Source organism: Notamacropus eugenii, chromosome 7 (genome assembly GCF_028372415.1).
Source record: "Notamacropus eugenii isolate mMacEug1 chromosome 7, mMacEug1.pri_v2, whole genome shotgun sequence".
Taxonomy (NCBI): domain Eukaryota; kingdom Metazoa; phylum Chordata; class Mammalia; order Diprotodontia; family Macropodidae; genus Notamacropus; species Notamacropus eugenii.
Window position 1 is genome coordinate 104,807,776 of NC_092878.1, and position 24,201 is coordinate 104,831,976.

General features: G+C 38.7%; 1 protein-coding gene across 17 annotated transcripts in view; it reads right to left on the bottom strand.

The window, feature by feature from the left end:
* The window catches only part of SORBS2 (sorbin and SH3 domain containing 2), a 487,674-nt gene that overhangs the window by 149,334 nt on the left and 314,139 nt on the right, over nt 1–24,201 (bottom strand). The window lies entirely within an intron of this gene.

Here is a 24,201-nt window from a genome sequence, read left to right on the forward strand (position 1 = left end):
TTTCCTTAAGTACAGATCAGACCAAGTAGCTCCTCTACTCAATCAACTCCAATGGCTACCTATCAACTTCTGGATTAAATAGCAAACACTCTGTTGAGCTTTTAAAGTCCCTCATAACCTAGTCCCTACCTTTTTGCCTCACTGGACATTCCCTCCCTTCCCACACTTCATGATCTAGACGTTTTTGTCTTCTGCCTATTCTCAGTGACAATATTCCATCTACTGTTCTCAATGTCTTTGCAATGACTATCTTCCATGCCTTGAATGCAATCACTCCATCACAGAATCCCTCTCTTCCTGCAAGATGCAGCTAAAGTACCACCTTCCACAGGGAGCCTCTAAGGATTCCGTAATTGCTAATTCTCTTCCTCTCAAATTACTTTGTATCAAACTATTTTGCATTCTCCTTATTCTCTTTTTATTTATCCTGTGCTTACTTATATCTGTATGCTTACATAAGTTCTTGATATCTTCCCCATCAGGACATAAATTCTATATAAGTAGAAATTGTTGATTTCTTTCCATTTGTATCCTCAGTGTCTAAGGCAATACCTGGTACACTTCAGGCATTTAATAAATCCTTGTTGACTGATTGTGTTAAGTCCACTAGCTGGCATTAGCGGCATATGATATACACATACATAAGTATCATATTGAAACAGTGATAACAAAAGGGGGAATTCAAAATGGCAGAATCAAATTGAATGTTTAAGAAATGTAAGTGCATGTTTCAGTTCTTTCAGAAAATTAAAAACGTTCCTAAACTAAAAAAATGAATTTGAATCACAAGACATGTAATTCATTTATTAAATGCCTACTATGTGAAGATAACTGAAAAAAAATTGCCAGTAACCCCAAAGGATAATGAATGGTGGGATTAAGCAGGTTGCCCAATGTTACCAATGATACAGAAAAAGTTAAATAAAAGATATCAGCAATTATATGACTAGCATAGGGTGTAGATTTGCCATGCACCAAGAGAGGGATAAGAGATGGATGGTTTAAGCACTGCATAGTCAGTCACCCACAGCACATCAGCCAACATAGGGGACTGTCACCAGTGCACTGGAGAGATCACTACTAAACATCTGAGAGGACACGAAAAAGACTAACACAGATGGTCCTCTGTGACTTGTGCTACTGAAGGGAGCACTCATACTGATGAAATCACAGAAACACTAAAACATTGAATTAGGACAAATCCAATCTCAGTCTTTCAAAGAGTTTATCCATATAGGAGGAATAATTAGATATGACACAAATAAATGTCATGCAAATTAGAATAAATGACTTATGCTTAATGAGAAGGCAAAATTTTAGATTCCATGGAGGGTTCATTTTTACGTAGGAGAAATCAGGGCTTTACCAAGCAGATAGAATTTCAAGAATATAGATAAGCAAAGGGTAGGAGGAGAATCATTTTTCTCAAGCATAGGTAAAGCAGATTGGAAGAGTGGAAACACATATATGTGTGGCATTCCTCAGTGAGTCATTTTCAAAAGTGCCAAGCAGCTGAGAGTGAAGATTTTGAATATTTATGACCTTGCGATGTGCTATAATCTCTATGATAATTTTTTTTTTTGTTACTGATGTTAAATGTAGCTCTGAAAGTAAGACTACATCTTATTGACACACCTCTGTAAAGAGGACTCTCACATCTTATGCCTGCTTAGCATTCAAATAACCAAGGTCAATGTAACAGTCTTTAGATATAACACACCCGTTATTCTGCTCTAACTACAAAATGTGAAAGACACCAGATGGAGAAGTGAAATTCTGATTATAATCACAAGAACACTCACATGAAGCAAAAAAAATTTTTCATCAGTGGAATCTGCTTTACAAGTGAATTTTCCATATGCGCTTGGCAAAATGTTGAAGTTCTTGTTCTTTTGACAGTTTCCTTCCCCTACCTCTGGAACCTTAAATCCCTCTTCTCTTTCCACACATCACCACTCAAATCTCCCTCTCTCTTTTCCTTAGACTATTAAAAAGAAATTTTTGCTGGGATTTTATTAAAATAAGAATAGAAACCTAAATACTCTAATGCTCTAGTGATAGTCAAACTCATAGAGAAACCCATATTAACCCATCCAAAAGAATCACTGCAAGTTGCGTGTTGATTTAGAAAATCACTTATTAACATTATCTACATTCTAATGTATTTTAATCTCTTTTGTTATATGTTTCCCAATATCATTTTAAGACGATTCGTCTCTGATATTTCACGATATAAATAGAAGTTTTATTTGACTTGGTATATGTGACATTTTCTCTACCAAAATATTATATCTTCACTAAAAGAATTATTACATGTGATAAGTTTTAGTATGAAAAGGAAAGAAAGAATAAAAGCATTTATTCAATATCTACTATGTGACAGGCAAAGTGCTAAGCATTTTACAAATATCATATTTCGCTTTCACAATGACTCTGAGAGGTAGGTGCTATTATTATTATTATCCCTATTTATAGTTGAGGAAACTGAGGCAGATGAGGGCTAAATGACTTGCCCAGGGTTATATACTAGGAAGTGTCTGAGGCTTTGAACTTAGGTCTTCCTGACTCCAGGTTCAGTTCTCTATCCACTGTGATACGTAGCAAGAGTCAGAAATAAAAAAAACAAATTTGCTTTACAAATTCATCAAATCTCTTCTATACAGAGGGCATGTAAAAATGAAAAAGAAAGATATCACTCCTCTTTCCACCTAGGTCATCAGTTTTCCGGGCTACGAGTCAACATTGCATCAGTCAGCAATAATTTTAATAGGTTGTTCTACTGTGGGGGTTGCTGAGGTTCATTTGACAGATCATCTAGTCAGAGAGGATGAAGAAAGCTGTATCTTTCTCTCCTCTCTTTCCTTACACTGACAACACAAGAAAAAAACTACCTAGAAGCCAACAGAAGATGTGTTTGAGGATATATATTCCCAACAGCCCAATACTTTTCTTATGGAACTATCCACACTATCGATTGTATTATAGTTATATGTGTCTGTATCTTATTTTCCCTAAGAGACTAAGATCCTTTGGGTCAGAGGTCATGTCAATTATCTTTATAGCTTCCACTTTATCAAGCACAGTCCTTTGAACTTCGAAGAAGGTGTTTAACAACTTTTAAATCCCATGATAATATAGTTCATTTATTCAACAATGATTGAATAAATCAACTATTTTATCTTGGGATTTTTGAGACCAAACTTTCAATCACAGGTTTCAAATCTGCAGAAATCCTCTAAAAATTGTTCTTTAATAGTTCACCTACTATACTGGCCTGATCAATACTCCCCCAAATTGTCCACTATCATTTGTTCATCCCTTACCTCCTAGCCTGGAATGCTTTCCATCTTCCTATCTTTCATGAACCAACTCAAGTCTACTTTCTTCCACAGAGCCTTCTAAGACCATTCTAACTTAATGAGAGTGATCTCTTCCCTTGAGTCTGTTCAATGTTTCATTTAACCCTTATAAATTGCCTCAAAATCATCCTATACCAGTATCATTAAAAGTGTTCTATGTTGTCTGCTCAATTAGACTGGAACCAAATCTTCTCCCCTCTCTACGCTTCCATTTCCTCACTTGTAAAATGGGAGGTTTGGGCTAGATTGTGTCTAAGAAGCCATCCCACTTCTGATATTTTGTGATTCCATAGGCCAGAGCAGATGCTTACTCATAAAGGATCTGAGGATATAAAGCTTTTTTAATAAAAGAATTCTTAAAAAAAAAAAACAAACCCTTGCTCTAACTCAACCCTTGAAGACTGAAGTAGGAAAATTGATACTCCAACTCAATCCTGAGCATTGATCTCTGCACATGCTGCCTATTCTGTGCTCCAGGTCGCTGCACATGAGAGAACTTGGTAACCAGAAAATACAGGGTTTCTAAAAAAATTTTTTTTTAAAGATAGATGTATTTACTGAGCAAAAGGATTTGTATTCATTGCTATGAATTCATTTAGAATGCTGGAGATGGCTTCTTTTCCACTTCCAATGACTTTAGATTGGCAAGGTTGAACTGACTTAGACAGTATCTGCATCCGTTTTCCTTTCATTTTCTCATGTGATTTGTATTTGGTGCAAAGTTACCATGAAACGTGCATCCTTTGTGTGGCTGGGTTCATTTCCTCCATGCTCCTAGTACCAGGTCTGATCAATTACAGGACCATGGATTAGTTGTGGAAGCTAGAAAGTAGGTGGCTAGGCTGCAACTGTGGGCATTTTGAGGGATGTGGTAGCTATGAGAAAAAATAAATACTGAGGGGAACCATTATGAGGTTTAGTAGCTATAAACTTATACATACATATCTATATCTATACATATACATATACACAAATATATGTAAAATCAATGTATGTAATTCAATACTTGGCATAATTTAAAAGCTAAGTTGATGATTTCTTGTTTGAAAGAACATGGAATATTTATTAGAAAGGAGGCAAAGTGGCTGAAGACTAAAACAGGCAAACTTTTAAGGTGTGATATCTGTGGGCACTTTCTATTCTTTGCTCCAGAAAAGAATGTGCCTTTCTCTACTTTTTGCTCCCCATTTATACTGGTTTAAGTTACCCACACACTCTTTCTTTTTCTCTGTCTCTCTCTCTTTCTCTTCCTCCCTCCCTCCTCCTCTTTCTCACCTCCTCTCATGTATGCTGTGACCAATGTTACAATTTGCATGATACCCTGTTCAGGAATAAACGATCTATAATGGGAGCCAAAATGAGACTCTGATGTGGTTTTCTGGGGTCCAGAGTTTTTAGTTTTTACCATGTAAAAATCACACATTCCACTTGTCATTGTTTCCCTCCTGGGAAATTACCCTGCTCTAAAAAACTCAGTTCATGAGTAGTTTTTGAGTCTTCTAAAGCTACCCACAGACTTGCTCCTTCTCCTCTTGTAAACCCTATCTTTCCAAGTTACCTTTCTTCTACTCCCCAGAGTCTACACCTCCAAGAAAGTAAAAATTCCTATTATTTCTATAGGTCTCCGAAGAACAAAATTTCTGCTTGGAAGGAAGCTCAGCGGTTACTTAATCTAACCCATCCCTAGCAGAGTACTTTCTGTGCCACACCTGACAAATGATCATGAGACTTCTGTTTGGAAACCCTCAGTGAAGGAGAATGTACTATCTCCCAAAGCATCCTATTCCATTTTTAGATTGCCTAAATTGTTAACAATTTGATTAAAGGATTCATACTTGGTATGATCAACAGAGGCATGGATTTAGAATGAAGACCTAAATTCTAATCCTGCCTCAGAAATTTATTACCTGCATGATCCTGTGCCAATGAGTTAACTTTCTTAAGCCTTTAAATTTCCTGATCTGTAAGATGAGGGGGTGTGACTTGACTATGGCTAAGATCGCTTCCAACTCTAAATCTATGACCCTATGAGTAGATTCAGCCCATCCAGAAGCCTTATATTTTAAGAGGAGCAATTTAGCTTAAATGAATCTTTTGTTATAATATGAGGAAAAAAGACTTTGGGGAGAGAGCTCTCCCAGTGAATTTGTTGACTCTGAGTCTCACAGGTTTTTTTTTTGTTGTTGTTTTCAGTAAGGGTTAAGTGACTTGCCCAAGGTCACACAGCTAGTATGTGTCAAATGTCTAAAATTAATTTGAACTCAGGTCCTCCTGACTCCAAGTGCTCTATCCACCCCTAACCATTTTTTTTTATTACCACTCTTAACTCCTATGATAAAACAATGGATCTGGCAGGGGATCCTATTTTCCAAATAATTGGTTGGCATTCTTTCCCTCCTCCCCCCCTTAATTTGTTCTGTCTCTGGGAGGAGCAAATGGAGGCAAAGCACTCCTGTCTTTCTTTCTGTATTCTTCCTCCAACTCTGGGCATCTCCTCGAACCTTGTCATCAGGCCCCCAGAAATGTTCCCTGGAAGGTGACTGTGTGTGAAATTGTTCTTACCAATTAAGTCCATCAATTTAGTGGCTAGAGTTACACGATATTTTTCAGGAACGAGTCCTGCTTATCTTCATGTTTCAATGTATTTCTTTTTCTGTGGACTGGTAGCTGGTAGCGAATATCTTTCCCTAATAATTGTTTTAAATGCACGAGTAGTGTCTCATCTATCTTTAGAACATGTAAACTAAAGAACTGCATATGGTGGGTCTACAAAAAAATATGGTCTTTGTCTCTCTGCCATGCTTATTGTTCCAACAATGGCACTGAAATCACCAAAGGAAGATGGTGCTCAATTCACTTCCGTGTTTGAATGGATTAAACAAAAGTGAGTGGGGTTTTGTTTTCCTCCAGTTTATTATTTCACTGTTATGGTTCAGTGTCTCAGTGAATCAATTCCCAGGTGGCTTACGGAGCAACTTGTTTGATATAAGTAAGGATATATATTATGTATACCATTTTCCAAATCACCAAACATATGAGAGAGAGAGAGAGAGAGAGAGAGAGAGAGAGAGAGAGAGAGAGAGAGAGAGAGAGAGAGAGAGAGAGAAGGGAGGGAAGGAGGGAGGGAGGGAGGGAGGGAGAGGGAGAGGGAGAGAGAGAGAGACATGTTGTGATTCTTCCTCCTCTTCTCCTTTTTTTTTTTTTTTAAACAAAAGGAATCTGATCCAGATGGGCTAAACCTAGTTATATATAGGTTCCTAGGTCTAGAGCTGGAAGGGACTGCAGAGATCCTCAGATCAAACCTCTTCATTTTACACATGAGGAAACTGAGGCACAAAAAGTTGTCTTGCAGGGTCTCACAGCTAGTAAGTGTATGAGGCAGGATTTGAACCCAAGTTCCTAATTAAAGGAAGAAGAGAAAAGGCTACTACAAGACAGATTGACTTTCTTCATTGATTATACTTCAACATGTATGAAGAGAAAAGGAGAAATGTGGAAAGATTAATTAAGGCAACTAGACTTTTTAATGACATCATTTTAATTTTTGACAGCTGCATCAAATGGCATCTTCACAACATTTAAAAATGTTTTATCACACTTGTAAATCTATTTTAACTAACCTAGTCACCTACATTACTGTGAGCTGTTAGGAATTAGTCATTCAGCATTTTCCTCATTACTCAAACCTCAATTTTAGCTCCATGGAGCTCATATGGGTGTTAAAATGACAAATCACCAGATGCAGAGAGACTTTATTTTGCATTCAGGAAAAGAGCCAAAGAATGGCCACAACATGTCGCTTATCAGGAATTCTAAGCTGAACAGCTCCATGGGGTAAACTGATGCTACCCACTAAACAGGTGAAATGTGCTCCTCCCCCTCTACTGGAAGTCAGGTCCCAACCAAGAGTCCAATTTCTGGTGGTAAAGGACAGCAAGATACAAGTATGGGTCTAAGATCCATGGTTTCTAACCAATTAGGAGCAGAGCAAAGGAGAGGATCACCTAAGGTTTAAGTAGCTGATAACGGGCAGTGATTTAAATGGAGAATCTGTCAGTGTTGGTTGGAGAGGTCCAGAAGAAGAACCTGTTCATGGGAAGACATGCCTGTTCAGAGGCAGGAAATCTAGATTATGTGGGGAATTGGGGAACCAGGTAGGAAGAGGTGAGGAAGAAATCTAGTTTCTATGGAACTGGGAAACAGAATAAGGTCTTGTTCCCAGAGGAAAAAGATACTTGGGTCTCATGGTCAACCTGGGACTAGCAGTAAAGCCAGGGAATGCCTGGGAGAGAGTCACTTCTCTTGCCTCTTTCTTGATTCAGGTTGATCCCATAGCCTATGGCAGGGCTGAACCTAGAGATGGGAATAAAATAGTCCCAGCTGCAAAGGTTAGGAGGAGAAAGGGATAGGAAGTCATCCAGGCCATTATAGTATGGTCTGATCAGCCAGCTTCCAGTCCTGTCCTCCATCCAAACAAAATGCTTTGCTTTCAAAGTATCTGTGGAAACATCCATGTGTCTGGCCAAAAAGGCATTGGAGAGTCAACAAAAACTGAAAATTGAGAGTTCTGTGTTTGACAGAATGAGAGGAACCAAGGTGCTTATCATTTTGTTAATTACCCTATTGCCTCACGCAATTGAGTCGTAATCATAGTGTAATAATCTGTAATTAAACAGTTTCGTGCTCTGGAAAGCTGTGTCATTTGCTAGTGAATTTTGGAAGATACCATGATTTGCCACTATTGTCTCCTGTGTACAAGGAAAAAAACTTGTTCTAATTTTGATGCCAGACTGTAGAGTAGAAGATTTAGCCTCATCTATTGGTTTGGATATAAGTCTAATTTGGGAACATCACAGGCTCTAGACCTTTAGTTTGAAATTGTATAAAACATAATGAATGAATATGCTGGTAGCTGTCCACAGTTAGGTATTGGAAAGTCACGAGACCAAGGCTGAGACCATGAGAACAGCACTCTGAGATTCTGAAGGATCACTTCCCCTCCCTAAGCCTCAGTTTCCTTATCTGTAAAATGGAGATAAATAATATTTATACTTATAGAGTTGTTTTGAGCAAAAGTCTTTGAAGATCTTATAATCTATAAATCTTGAAAAATCTAGGTTCTTTAGAAATGTGAGTTACTTCCTACATAGTGGTTGCTGAATAAAGTTCTATGAATTTATAAAAGAATGAATTTACAAGGTTAGAGCAATGGAGCCTAAGTTTGGCTAAGTCCTTCTAAGATGGAGAAACTCCAAATAGGGAGACAAGAACAGACTGGAAGTCTATTTGTTCAAAGACTAGCCTAGCCCTATTTGGAGAAGTGCATCCTAGGAAGTCTGGCCAAGAGGTGATGCTGTTATTGGCCAGAGTGATTAATGAGACTGTGCAAAGAGGTGGATGAAGGGGGCAAAGTGGGGCACTCAGAGGTCATCCAATCCAACTCCCTCCTTTTCCAGAGGAGGAAATGGAAGCCTAGAGAGACTAAGTGATTTTTTCTCAGTTTCCTCTTTTGTAGAATGAGGAAATTAATACATGTGCCAATTACCTCACAGGGCTATTGTCAAGAAAATGCACTAGGAATTCAATCTGTCATCAGCAGTAGTAATGTCCAAGGTTAGCAGGGCAGCATGGTATCATGCAAAGAGCACTAGAGCTAGAATTAGTCCCAGTTCTGCCTTTGACTCTTGCTGTCACCTCTGACAACTGGGAGCTCCATTTCTTCCTCCATTAAATGAGGGGCTAGATTCAAGTTCTTACAACCTCTTGGGGCTCTAAAACTTGTGTGATTCTAGGTGGGAGCCAGGAAGAGGGCCCAAGGCCTAGGTCCAAGGCTGTTTCTTCTGTGTCACAAAGACTCATGAAGACTATATTCAATGATTTCATGGATCACAGATTCCTAAAACCATCCTCAGAAAAATCACCAGAGTTTGTGGCATGACACTAACCTTTAGAGTCTGTGGTACTGTTTGTTGGTGCGAGCTGGAAGGATACCTGGTCTAACTCAGTCTATCACTTCTATTGGTCTGGTGCAAAAGGAAACATAGAACAAACACCTTTGGCCCAAGGAGCAGGATGGAGGTTTTCCAAATGCATCCCTGGCGGCCACCCTGCTCCCTGTGGCTCCTTATGAATGTGCAGAAATACAAACCCCTTTTAAACCAGCAGTTGATATTGTGGAAAACTGGCATTGTATCAAGGTGAGCAACAAATGTTTGAAATCCAAATTGTGGGTGGTTGTTTTCCAGAGTTATTCCAGGACATCTTACAAAGCGATGCATGTAGATGGGGCCACTCTGCCTCCAGCTGTCCAATAGTGGTACAGGGATAGCAAACACATTTTCTCATCTAATGAATGCCCAGATTAAGCAACTTGTGCCAATTGGTAAAATTAATTTCTCTTATGAATGCATAGCTAACAAACTTCAAAAGTATAAACTTTTAAAAATACAGACACTATTTTATAGATAAATTTAGGTACAAATAGATGATATAATATGATTTCACAAATAATTAACTGAAAAATTTGCAAACGCAGATCTCTGATCAAAAACATCACTGCCTACAGAGCAAAATGCAAATAAATCTGGCATTCAAAGTCTTCTAAAATCTAGCTTCTATCTACTCCTTCAAGTCCTATTTTAAACTGTTGTAAGGCCAAGCAAAGTAGGATCTTTTGCTGTTTTTGTTTTACTAAAAGTGTCTCTAAATAATATGATTAAGGAGGATCTTTCCCATCCATTGTCAGGCCTGGGAAGATCTGTAGGAAGGTCCATACCTTTTGTTAATGAAGCACTGGTTCTCAAGGGATGTGATGCCCTCTGGCTCTAAAAAGTGTACAAAGACTCTGAGGTGCTGGTTTTATTCTAGGGCTTACTGACTGGAAGTGTTTGTTTGACCAGAGGAGGACTCTGGGAAGCCACTAAGGAGCTTCCCAGCTTTGAAAACCCAGAAGTCAGTGCTTTCCTTTCTGGTAACTATGGTCAGACAGTTGGACCTGGCTGTTGGATTCAGGCAGAGGAAGCTATGTCTGTTGATCTTTGATTTCTCTGCATTTTCTTTGACCTTCACAGGGTGCTGAACTAGGTTAAAGGAATGATACATATACTTGATTAAAGTGATTGTTAACCCCTCACAAGCTGCCTTTCCTTTTATGAATGCAGATCTAAGAACCTGTGACAGCAGGTCCCCCTGTGTATGTTGGGGTGCTTATTTATACAACCATTCTCCTTCATCTAACTGAATGGAATATTATTAAGCCCCTACTACATGCCAGGCACCATACTAAGTACTTTACAAATATTACCTCAATAGATCACATTTCAGACATTTGGGTGTACTAGTCATTTCCTGATTTTGTGTTGCATCCTCTGGCCTCAGTGCATTGGTACAGGACGTTAATCAATCAATCCATCAGCAACCATTTACTAAGTGTTTGCTTCCTCTGTGCCAGGCACTATGCCAAGCACAAAACAGTCCCTGTCCTCAAGGAGTTTCTATTTTAATGGGGCAGAAAACATGCACACAGATAGGCACATACAATGAATATTCAGAATAGATACAAATAGACCATAGAAGGGAAAGGCAAGAAAAGCACAAGCATTTATTAAGTGCCTACTATAAGCCAGGCATTCTGCTAAGCATTGTCCAAATATGATCTCATTTGAGATAAGAGAAGTCATTAGCAGATGAAAGGACAAGAAAATGCCTCTTGGAAGGTAGCAATTGAACAATGTTTTTTGAAGGAAATTGGGGATCTAAGAGGTAGGGGTGAGGAGCATTCCAAGCATGGGAGACACCCAGGACAACATGGAGACAGGAAATGGAATATCATCTGCAAGTGGGTCAGTACTGGCTGGACTGCACAATTTGTGGAAGGGAGTAACATATAAGACAAGTGGAAAGGTAAAAAGGGGACCAAGTTGGGAAGAGATTTAAATGCCCAAAAGGGGAATTTATATTTGATCCTAGAAGAAACAGGGAGCCACTGGAATTTACTGACTAGAGAAGTAACATGGTCAGACCTAGATTAGTTTAGGATAATCACTTTGGCATCTGAATGGAGGATGCACTGGAGTGAGGAAGATGATGCCAGGAGACCAATTAGGAGATTATTATAATAGCACATACAGGTAAGAGGTAAAGAGGGCAGGGTGGTGACTGGGTTAGCTACCACAAAAGAACATAAGTGAGAGGCCATAAAGAGAAATGATAAGACTTTGCCAAGTGATTAAATACATAGGAGAGTAAAGAGATAAGCTTATGCTGGGGTTTTGAGCCTGTATGACTGGAAAAATGGTATTAAGGAAGTTTGGAAGTGGAGCAGGTTTAGGTGGAGGGAAGATAATGATTTCTATTTTGAGTTAAAGATGTCCAGGCCATGTCATCAAAATGTCCAATAGGAATTTAGTGATACAGGGCTAATGCTGCAGGGCTAATGCTCAGAAAGGAGTAGGCTTGGATATAGAAATCTGGAAATCATCTGCATAAAGATGATAACTGACCCCAAGGGAGCTGGTGAGGTCACCAAGTGAGAGAGTATAGAGAGAAGAGAAGAGAAGAGAGTCCAGGACAGAGCCTTGCGGGGCACTGTCAATTAGTGAACTTGACATAGATGGAGATCCCTTAAACTGGTGTACAGAGAAGGAGCGGTCAGACAGAGAGAATGAAAACCAAGATACGGCAGTGTTGCAAAAACAGAGATGAGAGAACACTTAAGAGGCAAAGGTGACCAAGAATCAAATGTTGCAGAAAAGTCAACACCAAAGGAAGAGGATTAAGCAAAGGCCAATGTGTATGTATTATTGTAAGAACAAAGGTATGATCAACCCTGTTTGTGACTAAGGTGGAGTAAAGGAATAGGTCATGGGATCTGAGTAGATTTAGGAACTGGTCACGTCTGCTGAAGTCCCCTTACATGAGGGCAAGAGTTGGGTATTGTGAAGCTAGCACTGTCCTTATTGAGAAAGAAAGAATAATGTCCTAGGTGGGTTACAGAGGTTAGTAGTTAATAGCTTCCAGGATAACAACAAATAATCATATAATTATAATAATTTCTGTAGCTCTTTAAGGTTTGTAAAGCACTTTATAAATGTTATTTCATTTGATCCTTGTGACAGCCCTGTAGAGTTTATCCCTATTTTAACAAGAAGGAAAATGAGGCTGAGAGAGGTTGAGTGACATGCCCCAAATCACACAACAAATAAGTGTCTGAGACAGGCTTTGAATTCAGGTCTCCTCAAACCCACCACTCTATTCACTGGGCCACCAACGTGGATCTGATGATAAACTAAGATAAAAGATAAAGTGAACCTCGAAGGAGGAGAAGTTGCTGAGGTATAGCAGTAACAAGAAAGCCTGAAAGCGCCAATAGGGAGCAAGAGTCTGTGAGTCAATGGGTACAGGGCAAGATGCAACCAGGACTAGAAAGAATGGGCAGGGGATGCAATGTGATGGGAAAAAGAGGAAGGAAGTGGGTGGATGTCAGAAGATGGAAGTGGTAAGAGAGAAGAGTCTAAAATGAAAAGAAATTTGACCACACTCCTGCCATTTCTCTGCCTTCTGAAATATCTGCTTTCTCCCCAGGTTCAGCTCAATTTTCTCCATCTATCAGGTCTTCACTCCTCACCAGCCCCAGGATGATCTACTCTTTCCTTCCCCAAATCCCTTTTGGACCTCTTTTATGCACTGACGCCCCTCAAATTAGTATTATGATCATCCACCTATCTCCTACTCACTAGAATGCAAGGTGGAGGTTGGGTAATGTGTCATTTTACATTAACAAGTCAATCAGTCAACAAGTTTTTATTAGGCTCTTACCATGTGCCAGACAATGTGCGAAGTATATTTGTATCCCTAGCCCAGAGCGTTCCTGAGAGTGGAAACTTAATAAAATACTTGTTGAAGTGAATTTGTAGAAACAAGAATGGCCCAAAACATATGATGGTCTATTTCCTTGCTTATTTCTATTCATCGATGCAGTGGTTAACACTAATACCTAGAGAGAAGGATACACTTCATTATAATAATGACTGTAACTATAGCTGTTATGATGGGGGAGGGGGAAACAGATTAAGGAAGGCATGAGTTCTAATGCAGCTTTGGACACTTACTAGTAAGTTTCTGGGCAAGTCCCTTAGCCTCTGCCTCAGTTTTCTCATCTTCAAAATGAGGAAAATAATTGTACCTATCTCCTGGGAGTGTTGCGAAAATCAAGTGAGGTAGCATTTGTAAAGCACTTTATAAATCTTAAAGCATCATAGCAATGTTAGATATTATTATTATACCAGTGGTTAAAATGAAATTACTGACATCCAACTAGCATGCTGAAAAGGAAAAGGAAAGGTCCAGAATGCTAAGAAGTGGTTACTGTTCCAAATTCCAGGCAGATTTTGTTACCTTTGACATGTTAACTATACACTTTTGATTAGATATGGCTAACTTCCTTTAGCAGACAGTGCTGCCAATCAAGTAGAATATAGGAGCTGGAGGGTGGGACCAGGTCAGAGAAAAGGAAACTGCATGCAGGGCCACACAATAATACCATTTTATACAGAATCTAGTTTTCCCCCTTCTTATCCTGGTACTGACCTCCAGATGCCATCTCATTCCCTTTCTCCTCAGTCACTATTTGAGTCTATCTGTTCCCATTTCTCAACTTGATAGGCCTGCACCTAGGGTATGCTGGCTGTAACCAGGTATGAATACATCTCATTCGTTCATTCATTCATTCATATAAATAAATACACACTTATATGTGTATATATGCACATATACATATGCCAATATGTATATATATACATATACATACACATACGTGTGTAGTTATTTTAATATATAAGTATGTACATATATACGTATGTAAAGGTATATAGCTATGTATACAAATGTATGTATATATACCCATACACAGAAAGACAGAGGGATAGATAGTATTTTGTGACTCATTTTTAAAGTTTATATTTGAGTAATGGTTCTGGACTCAAAGGACCCAGGTTTAAATCCTGCCTCTTATGTGTATTCCAGTGTTACTTTAGGCAAGTCAGTTACCCTCCCTAGATCTCTTTTCTTTATCTGTAAAATGAGGGGGTTGGACCAGACTGAAGCATTTATTAAGCGCCTACTATATTCCAGGTACTGAGCTAAGGACTTTTACAAATATCATCTCATTTGATCCTCAAAATATAAGGTAGGTACAATTAGGATTTCCTTCTTTATATTTGAGGAAACTAAGGCAGATAGTCTTTAGGACATGCCCAAGGTCACAAAGATGCTAAGTATCTGATGCTGGATTTGAACTCAGAGGTAGGTCTTCCTGACTCCAGGTCCAATGCTTTATCCACCTAACTGCCTAGATGGCTCCTGAAGTCCCTTCTGTTTCTAGATGCATCATTCTATGATCCTAAGTTTTTGCTTCTTTATTTATTTGAAGAGGAAAAATAAGGTCCTCCATGATTGAATGTTCAATAAATATCCACTTTAATAAAATTTTCTTGGTGTCTACCTTACTGAAATTTGTCATGTGTGCCTATGATGCTAGTACTACCTCATGCCTGTGCCCTATTACCTGAGTGCGTACTTGGCAAGCAAGTCAGGCTGTTTATCACCACTGGGTACTTGTGGTCCCTCCCTGAGTTCAACCTTCTGTGACTGGCCCTTATTCAGTCACCAGCAGAAGAAACAGCCTAAAGTCATGGAAGATCTTGTCCCAAATCCAGCCATTCACGGGTTTCAAAGGTTCTCTCTTGAGCTAACTTTCCCATTTTGAATTTCGTGCAATATTTCATATTACAAAAGATGATGTGGTAATTGGATAATTGACAGCTTGCCTTTTTTAGATCCACCCTACTGCAATAAACAGTCAATTTGCTCATAATCGTTTATCCAATTGGCAATTTTATGTCTATCTGAAACAACTCTAGAAGAATTGTACTGTATTTCATAGGTTTCGGATGGGGGAGATCAAATGAATTATTTTTCCTGCATGATCGTTTTTTTAATGGGTTTATGGCAAAATAAAATCTGCCTTTGGCTCCTGCTGCTGTAAAATCTACATGAGCAGAGATGTCTCAGCATATTGAGGCTGCTTCCTCGCTGCCTCTGATTGATTGGGCTTGCTACTATAGCAGACTGCTGAGATAGAGAAGAATCCTAGTAGGAAAAGAAATCGGGAAGATAAACATAATTATATGCATTCTAACCCTGTCCCAAGGATGCAGTTCAACAGTGAAACAAATGTTCAGCAAAAGGAAACTGCAAGCTAGCAAAATGGCTGTGATTACTGGGACAGCAATTAATTGTAATTAGATTTGTTAAAAAAAAAAAAAAGAAGAAGAAAGATGACAAAACCAAGGCTTCTTTCTTTTGCTGAAAGTTGCTTAGTCTTGGGAAACAGTTATGTGGGCTCTTTTCTTGAGTCTGTTGATGTTATTTGTAGAGTTCTAAGAAGAGTTAAAGATTATAATGACTTTGACTTTGGAGATGTGAGGGAAGGAGGTATTCAGCAGCACAAATATATCCCTTGAAAATAATCTTTGATGAGCCAACAAAAGAGAATTGGTTTCTTGTAACCCATCTTTTTTTTTTTCTCAGTACACCCATTTCACCACTTGAATATACCCCAAATTATTTAAATCATTTATTTTGTCAGTCAGGTATAAAATATTGTTTCAGCACCTACTATGCGCTATGCATTGTCCTAAGCACTGAGATGCAAAGAATGGCAAAGATAGACTCTACCCTTGAGGACCTCACAACAAAATAAGGGAGACATCATGCAAACAAATTATATGCAAGTAAATTGGATCCATTGCAAAGCATCAACAGAGGGAAGGCACTAGAATTTTGTGTCATTACCTGAGCATATTTTTACCTTATGTGGATCCCTGAATGATAGAGATTAAACTGAAAGATATTATTTTTTGCTTTTTAGCTTTTCCATTAATATTTTTCCCCATTTCCTACCAGCTATGTTGCTTTCAGACTTCTCTGGAACTCTCCAATATGCCTTCCTTCCTCCCTCAGGAAACTTGTCTTTGGAAAATCTCACTGACCTGCAATATTGAATCTGACTGGTCTTCACTCATCAGTACCTGCTGCCCCTCTGATTGGCACTTCTGAGTGGAAGGCAGGACTATGGTTCTCCAGGGAATCTATTTAAGAAAGGGATTCATCACCATCTTCTTCCCATTTCCTGCACTTGCTGGCTGCTACCCCTCTCTTCCCAATCCTTTTGTGAGTTGTTTTCCCCCACTCAACTAGGGGCAAGGACTTCCTTTTTTTTTTTTTTTTTAACTTTTATTTGTATTTCTAGTACTGAGAGAGACTGGAACACAATAGGCACTTAATAAATGCTTACTGACTGACTGACTTCTAGACTGGAAGTGTGGTTCTGATGTTTGTACATACTCTCTTCTCTCCAATCCCTACCTCATCATTGAATCAGAATTTGGAGTTCTGGGATGGGAGAGCCTCAAATACATGTAAAATGATTAGTCTACAGAGAGAAGTTTTGGTAGACAAGACAAAAGATTCACACAATGAATGAATAATGCATAAAAACAATCAAAACAAAGAAAAAGCTAAATCATTTGTTTTTTATCTCATATCTCCTTTAGGTAATAAATTTTCTTCAATATTGTTATGATTTCCTTTTGACCCAGCAATATCACTTCTAGGACTGTATCCCCAAGAGATCATAGAAATGGGACAGGGTCCCACATGTACAAAAATATTTATAGCAGCACTCTTTGTGGTGGCCAAGAACTGGAAATCTAGGGGAAGCCCATCAATTGGAGAATGGCTGAACAAGCTGTGGTATATGAATGGAATGGGATACTATTGTGCCATAAGAAATGACAAACAGGAAGACTTCAGAGAGGCCTGAAAAGACTTATATGAACTGATGCTGAGTGAAAGGAGCAGAACCAGGAGAACTTTGTACACAGTAACAACCACAGTGTGAGAGGAATTTTTCTGGTAGACTTAGACCTTCATAGCAATGCAAGGACCTAAAACATTCCCCAAAGACTCTTGAGACAAAATGCCATCCACATCCAGAGAAAGAACTATGGAATTGGAAAGCAGAATGAAGCAGATATTTTTCTCTTGGGTTATGTTTTGTTTTGGCTTTTCTCATGGTTTCTCCCATTCATTTTAATTCTTCCATGAAACATGACTAATGTGAAAATGGGTTTAATAAGACTATATGTGTAGACCCCATATAAGATTGCATGCCATCTCAGAGAGGGAGGGAGAGGGAGAAAAATCTAATACTTATGGAAGTGACTGTACAAAACTGAAAACAAGTAAATTAAAAAATATATTCTTATGATTTGTATATATTATTGTCTGCCATGTCAGAAACTGGTGTTTTTGGAGAGAGCCCAAATACGTGAATCTTCTCAAGGTTGCTCTCCTGACATCCTGTGGTCTTTCCCTCAGATTGGATGGCTCCTCCAAGAGCCCCCATTTAAGAAGGGGGCCAGGCCAGCCTTGTCTCATTCCTCTCCAAGCTGTATTCTTGACTTTCTCTATGTGACTTCCCTCCTCCACTAACTCCCAATAAATTTGCCTTGCAGTGCCAGGTACATAGTAAGCACTTAATAATTGCTTGTTGAATATTAACTATTTATGGAAAGCCTGCCATTTTCAAGAACTATCGTTATGGTTAATGAGTAAAGTGAATTCTCCCTTTCATTCCCCCATATACAGGCTATATGCTCTATATAAAGTGCTTCCTTATGGTTCCCTGCAGTAAATGTATTATTATTCCATTTTATAGATGGAAGGATCAAAGCACAGAGAAGTTGAGGCTTTTTTGCATGGTTGATAAAAGAGTTTGAATTTGAATCTAGTGGGTCATTTGGCTTTGGCCATTACATCTCTTTCTACTTTGTCATTCTAGATGTTTCTTATGTCTCAACTTTTCTCTCCTAATCAAGAAAACTCAAGGAATGACTCCATGGCCTTTTTATTTTGGGCCTACTTACCTAAATGGAATTCTCAATAGAATAATAATCACTTGGTTGTAGGTCATAAATGGAGAGTAAGGAGATATCAGAAGTCATTTGGTCCTTTCCTCTCATTTTATGGATGAGGAAACTGAGGCCAAGAGAGGCTAATTGGCTCACCTAAGTTGAATTTTTTAAAAAGCAAACCACAGTTTCCACTAATATGCCCAGCAAAAGGTCTGCTTTGTCTTTTCATCAATTAGAATCTTTGTTCAGGTGGGCATACTTCCCAAAAGAAAGTGCAAATAGCATTTGTGGCCAACTGTAATTAAAATAGAACTTCAGCAAGCACAAAACACCAGTCCTTGCCCAAAGCTGAAAAAGTCAGAGTACACACAATAAGGTTGAGCAGGAAAACACTTAGGCCTTTCTACTAAAGAGAATGATTTGGGGATTGACCTGAATTAGAATATGTCCATTCATTCATTCATTCATTCATTCAACAAATATTTATTTGAAGAAAGGGAGAAAAAGTAATTTAAAAAAAAGCTCAGAAACCTCATCTGAATTCCATATAAGCCAACACTTAATGGAATGACAACCTTAGGATCTCTATGAATTTCCCCTCAATAATGAATGAATTAGCAAAAAAAAAATCATAAAAGCATGTTAAAAAAAATCAAATCATGCTTCAGTTTGTCACGCTTCCCTGTTTCATTTTAATGTACGTGCTTTTATTTCTCTTTTTTCAACAATTATGACTAGGGGGTCTCAAAAGCTGGAAATGGCCTGAGCCCCTCTGAACCTCTGAGAGTCTGTGTCTTTCCCTTTCAACCATTGTAGGGAAAGGGCAAAAACACTGGCGGGAGAAATAATGCTACAAAGTATTGTTTTTTCCAGATCATTTCCTAGGAGGAAAGCTTTTGATCGTTCAGCAGCACAATGCCAGAAGCACAAAGGCTTCAGGGGAACCTTGCTCTGGCTGCTGTTCTAAAGGAGCTGGTGGTTCTCCTAATGATTGCTAGCATTTATATGTCACATTATAGTTTGCCGGGTGCTGTTTGTATGTTACATCATTTTATCTTCAAGACAGCCCTGTGAGAGGGGTGCTATTGTATCATTCCCATTTTGCAGATGAGAAAACTGAGACTGAGAGGGGCAGCTAAGTGTCTGAGGCAGGACTCAAACTGGTCTTCCTGATTCCAAGTCCAGGGCTCGCTCTTTCTTGCTAGCTTTTCCAATATGTGTGCATGTGCAAGTGTGTGTGCATGCATGCATTTCTGTGTTTATGTATGAAACACTCATCCATCTACCTCATTCAGAAATTTCTACTTATCTTTTCCTTTAGTTTATTCGTGGCAAGTTCCCAATTTAAAAAAAAATCCAGGTTTCCATTCTCCTGGGGGTAATAAGCTCAGTCTTTTAGTTTATGATTTATGGGCTCTTCCAATAATGAAAAAATTCCCATTATGACTAAAAAAGCTGAGCAAGTGTTCATTCCTGGTATAAATGACAGCCCCCTAAATTCTGTCCTCTTTCACGCAGCCAAGCTGCTCAGCTTGCCACTAATCTAAGTGAGAACCTCTAGATGATTCTTCTTCTTTGGGGCAGTCTTTCTTCTTAACTTGTACTGGGTCCCAACAAACAAGAAGTCCTCTGCTTTTAGCCAGAACAGTAATTCAAATCCTAAGTGACCATATAAATAAACACCACTGATACCTGCTAATAGGTCATGAGTTCTGAGCGGGATATGTTTGGAGAAATCACACTTTATAACAGTCTTGTCAGCAATAGATGAAAAGGGGATTATGTTATTATGTTACAGGGCCCCAGACGGAAGGCGACAGAACAGCTGTGATTGTGTACAAGGTTTATCTTTGTACCTGGCGAACCATGTCAGGGGACCTCCTTGGATGTGCCTTGAGAATATGAGGTAGTCTTTTGATACAGTGGCAGGACAAGAGATTTCTCCATTTCTAGGGCTCGAAAATAATTCTTGGATTCTATTACCTAGGAAAATTCCTAGTCAAATAGTCATATTTTAAAAGATCGATGTTATTCTGGAGGTCTTGCTTGCCACATAATATAAATACATTTTATTATACAGCAGCTTGATTCTTCTCTTGTATAGTTGTGGAATGTAGCAACCTCTAAAGAATAACTTCATAGAACTACAGTCTCCTATCAATTGATTAGTGTTCAGATTAATTGGAGGGGAAAACAATCAATCAATGATCTTCCGTTTTCTTGTGTCAGATTTTTGACAGGACTTAAATCTTATAACCTGAGAAGTCATCTCTTCATTCCCCTGCTTTCTGTCTACTTTAAAAAATTGTGGAAGAAATTATACAGTCTTTACCTTGGTACAACCTTCCACAGACATAAATTTAGTAAGTCTTTCTTAATATCTCCTGCAAGTAGATAGTTTTTTTTAAATCTAAGCAATGAAAATGATCAGGTTTTCAGTGATATAATTTATGCTCTGTTAAAAATCAAAGAGGGAAAGAAGTAAATTCTGATTATCATTCTGAGAAGGAAAATATTTGAAAAATGTACTAAGTCCAGAGTCATTAAAGGTATAAAATACGGTACTTTAGACAAAACTTGAGCAGTAAAATCAACCTCTTGAAATAACACACATGGTCGCTTGCTGGGATTACGGTAGTTTTATTTGAAACATACAGATATACTCTCTTTTGCTAAGTCTGATGGAAGGAGGCTGTAAAACTTTTATTTCTTTGGGAGAATAGGAACCAACTCAAGATTCAGATATTTGATTCAGGGAAAAGGGAGTACCTTAACAGCAAAAACCTCCAAGATGGAAATAATGACCCACATTTAAATAACACTTCAAGGTATACAAAGCACTTTCTATACAACAATACCATGAAGCAGAGTATTACAATTTTACAGATGAAAAAATGGGAGCTTAGAGAGCTTAAGTGACTTACCCATGGAGAAAGGGAAGGGAGCAGGAAACAAGCATTTCTGAAGCACCTACTCTGTGCCAAGCACTCTAAGTGCATTACAAAATTTGATCCTCAAAATTACCCTGAGACATAGGTGCTATTATTACTCTCTTTTTTATGATTGAGGAAAGTGAGGCAGACAGGTTAACTGACTTGCCCAGGGTCATACAGCTTGTGTCTGAGACCAGATTTGAACTCAAATCTTCCTGACTCGAGGCACAAAGATCTATCCACTTTGATATTTATCTGCCCTAGTCATGTGCTCATGGTCATAGAATAGGATTTAGATTCTGGCCTTCTGAATTCTTCTTAAAAACAGGTAGGTGTATAGTGCTTAAGGTTCATCATATATGTATGTGTGTGTGTGTGTGTGTGTGTGTGTGTGTGTGTACACATGTACCTTATCTTATTTGATCCTTACAATAATGTGTGGTAAATTCTACAGATACTATTATTCCTATTTTACAGATGAAAACATTGAGGCTCAGAGAGGACAAGTGAATTCCTCAGAATCTTATGGCATGTAAGCACGTGAAGGGAGATTTCAACCAGGCATTCTTGACACTAAGTTCAGCACTCCACTCACTGATAGAAGGAGGCTGTAAAACTCCTATTTCTTTGGGAGAATATGAACCAACTCAATATTCAGATATTTGATTCAGGGAAAAGGGAGTACCTTAACAAACAAAAACTGCCAAGATAGAAATAATTACCCACATTAGGTAGCCATTGTGGATAAATAGGTAGTTCTCAGAGTTTAGAAAGCAATGAGAGAAAAAAAAAAACATAGGTATGTGATGGCCATCAAAATAGGATCTTTTGCTGTTTTGTTTTAGTATAATCAAGTGCCTCTGATCAAATCTTGCCTTTATCAATCAAGAGTCTTTACAAGGAGTAAAGTACAGAAAGAAGAGTTTCTTTAATTAGAAACAGTGTATATATTTGTATTGTTAATTATTTTAAGGTGATTAAAGATCTTTCCCACCCATTGATGGGCCTGCCCACTGTGGGAAGCTTGATTAGGGGAGTTGTTTTGTAGGAGGGTCCCAAGTACCTTTTCTTTCTTTCTCTGAAGGCACTGGGTCAAAGGGTTGTGATGCCCTCTGCCTCTAAAAAAGGTATAAATACTCTCAGTTGAGGTTTTACTTTGGGGCTTAGTTTTTGTAAGGTTTGAGTGCCAGATGAGGACTCTGGGAAGCCGCTAAGCAGTGGCCCCCACCTTTGAGAACTCAGATGTCGTGCTTCCCTCTCTGGTAATGATGGTCAGAAAGCTGTACCTGTTGAATTATGGTCAGACAGAGGAAGCTATTTCTATTGATTACTTTGGAGCTTACTGACTAGAAGTGTTTGTTTGGCTAGATGAGGACTCTGGGAAGCAACTAAGGAGCCCCTGGGCTTTGAGAACCCAGATGTCTTGCTTCCCTCTCTGGTAATTATGGTCAGACAGATGGGATCCAATTGTCTGTTGAATTCTGGCAGAGGAAACCATCTATACTGATCTTTTGATTTCTTTGTATTTTCTTTGAAATTCAGGGTACTGACTCCCCTGAACTAGATGAATGATACACGTGCTTGGTTAAAGGAATGATACATATGCTTGATTAAAGTGATTGTTAACCCCTCGAAAGTGGCCTTTCCTTTTATGCATACAGATCTAAGAACCTGTGATAGCAGCCCCCACACCGTGCATTTTGGGGTGTTTACTGTTACAAGATATATTCAAAAGTCCAGAAAGGATAGCAGCTGCTAGCTTCTGTAAGGTTACTACCTTACAGAAAATCTCTTAGGACTTTTATTGCCACATAGCCAAAATTCTTTCACATAGTCATAGAGTTTTAGGTTGGGCACTAGGAACTATGAGTGACCCACACTGGAAAACCTATAGAATTCAGATTTTCTTAAAATTTCCTAACTACTCATTTCTCTAGTCCAGCAGCTATCAAAGTGTGGTCTGGAGACCCTTGGGGGTCCCTGACTTTTCCAGGAAGTTGGGGGTGGGGTGTGTGGGTCAGAAGTTTTCATAACAATACTAAGATATTTTAATTTTGAATACAACAAATATAGATCTGACCCATATTTTTTTTCAAAAGCTCTATGGGGTGGGGATGATGGGAAGTTTTAAAAGTGTAAAGGGGTCCTGAGACTAAAATATTTAAGAATCACCAAATTAGTCAACCTCTCACTTCAAAGATTAGGAAGAAAAAGTAGATTCCTACTCCAAAGCACAATACCAGCTTTCCTTCTCCATGAACATTCATGTCCTGAGTTGAGAAAGTGCATTAGAATCCTAGCAAATTAGAATGAAAAACACCTCAGAAGTGACCTGATCTAATCCTGGATAGAAATCCCCTATATGTGGCATCTAAGACAAATCATGCTCCAGCCTCTACTTAGATACCCCCAGTAATTGAGATAGCATAATCTCCAATTCTGAAAAGCTCCAGGGAAATCAAGTCCAAGACACCCCTTATCCCTCCCCCTCCCCCCAACTCTGGCTGTTTTTGAGCTCTGAATGTTCAGTAATATATTCAGTTCCATACTGTTTTCTTGGCATAACTCATACACAAAGGGCATCTGCCTAAGGAATAACAAATTTCAGTGTTTTTCAGCATTTACTTTTTGGCAGTTGATTTTCTAACTGATTGCTCCTACTTCATTCTTTTATGTCCATTCCTTTAAAAGCCTGACAGCAGGAAGCAGCTTTGGGCGTAATAAATTAGCCATTCATTGTTTTAATTTCCAGCAGAGGCAATGTACCAAGAAGCTTAGTCCTAAAAATGATCTAGGTTGCCTTGACCCTAGAATAACTCTTTCCTTTTTCTTTCCATGCTCTGGCACCTCCAGAGTTGTGTGAAGCTAACAGGGTCTTTCCTCCTTCTCCTCCTATTCCCCCCACCTCAAATGAATTACTTCTTAAACAGAACA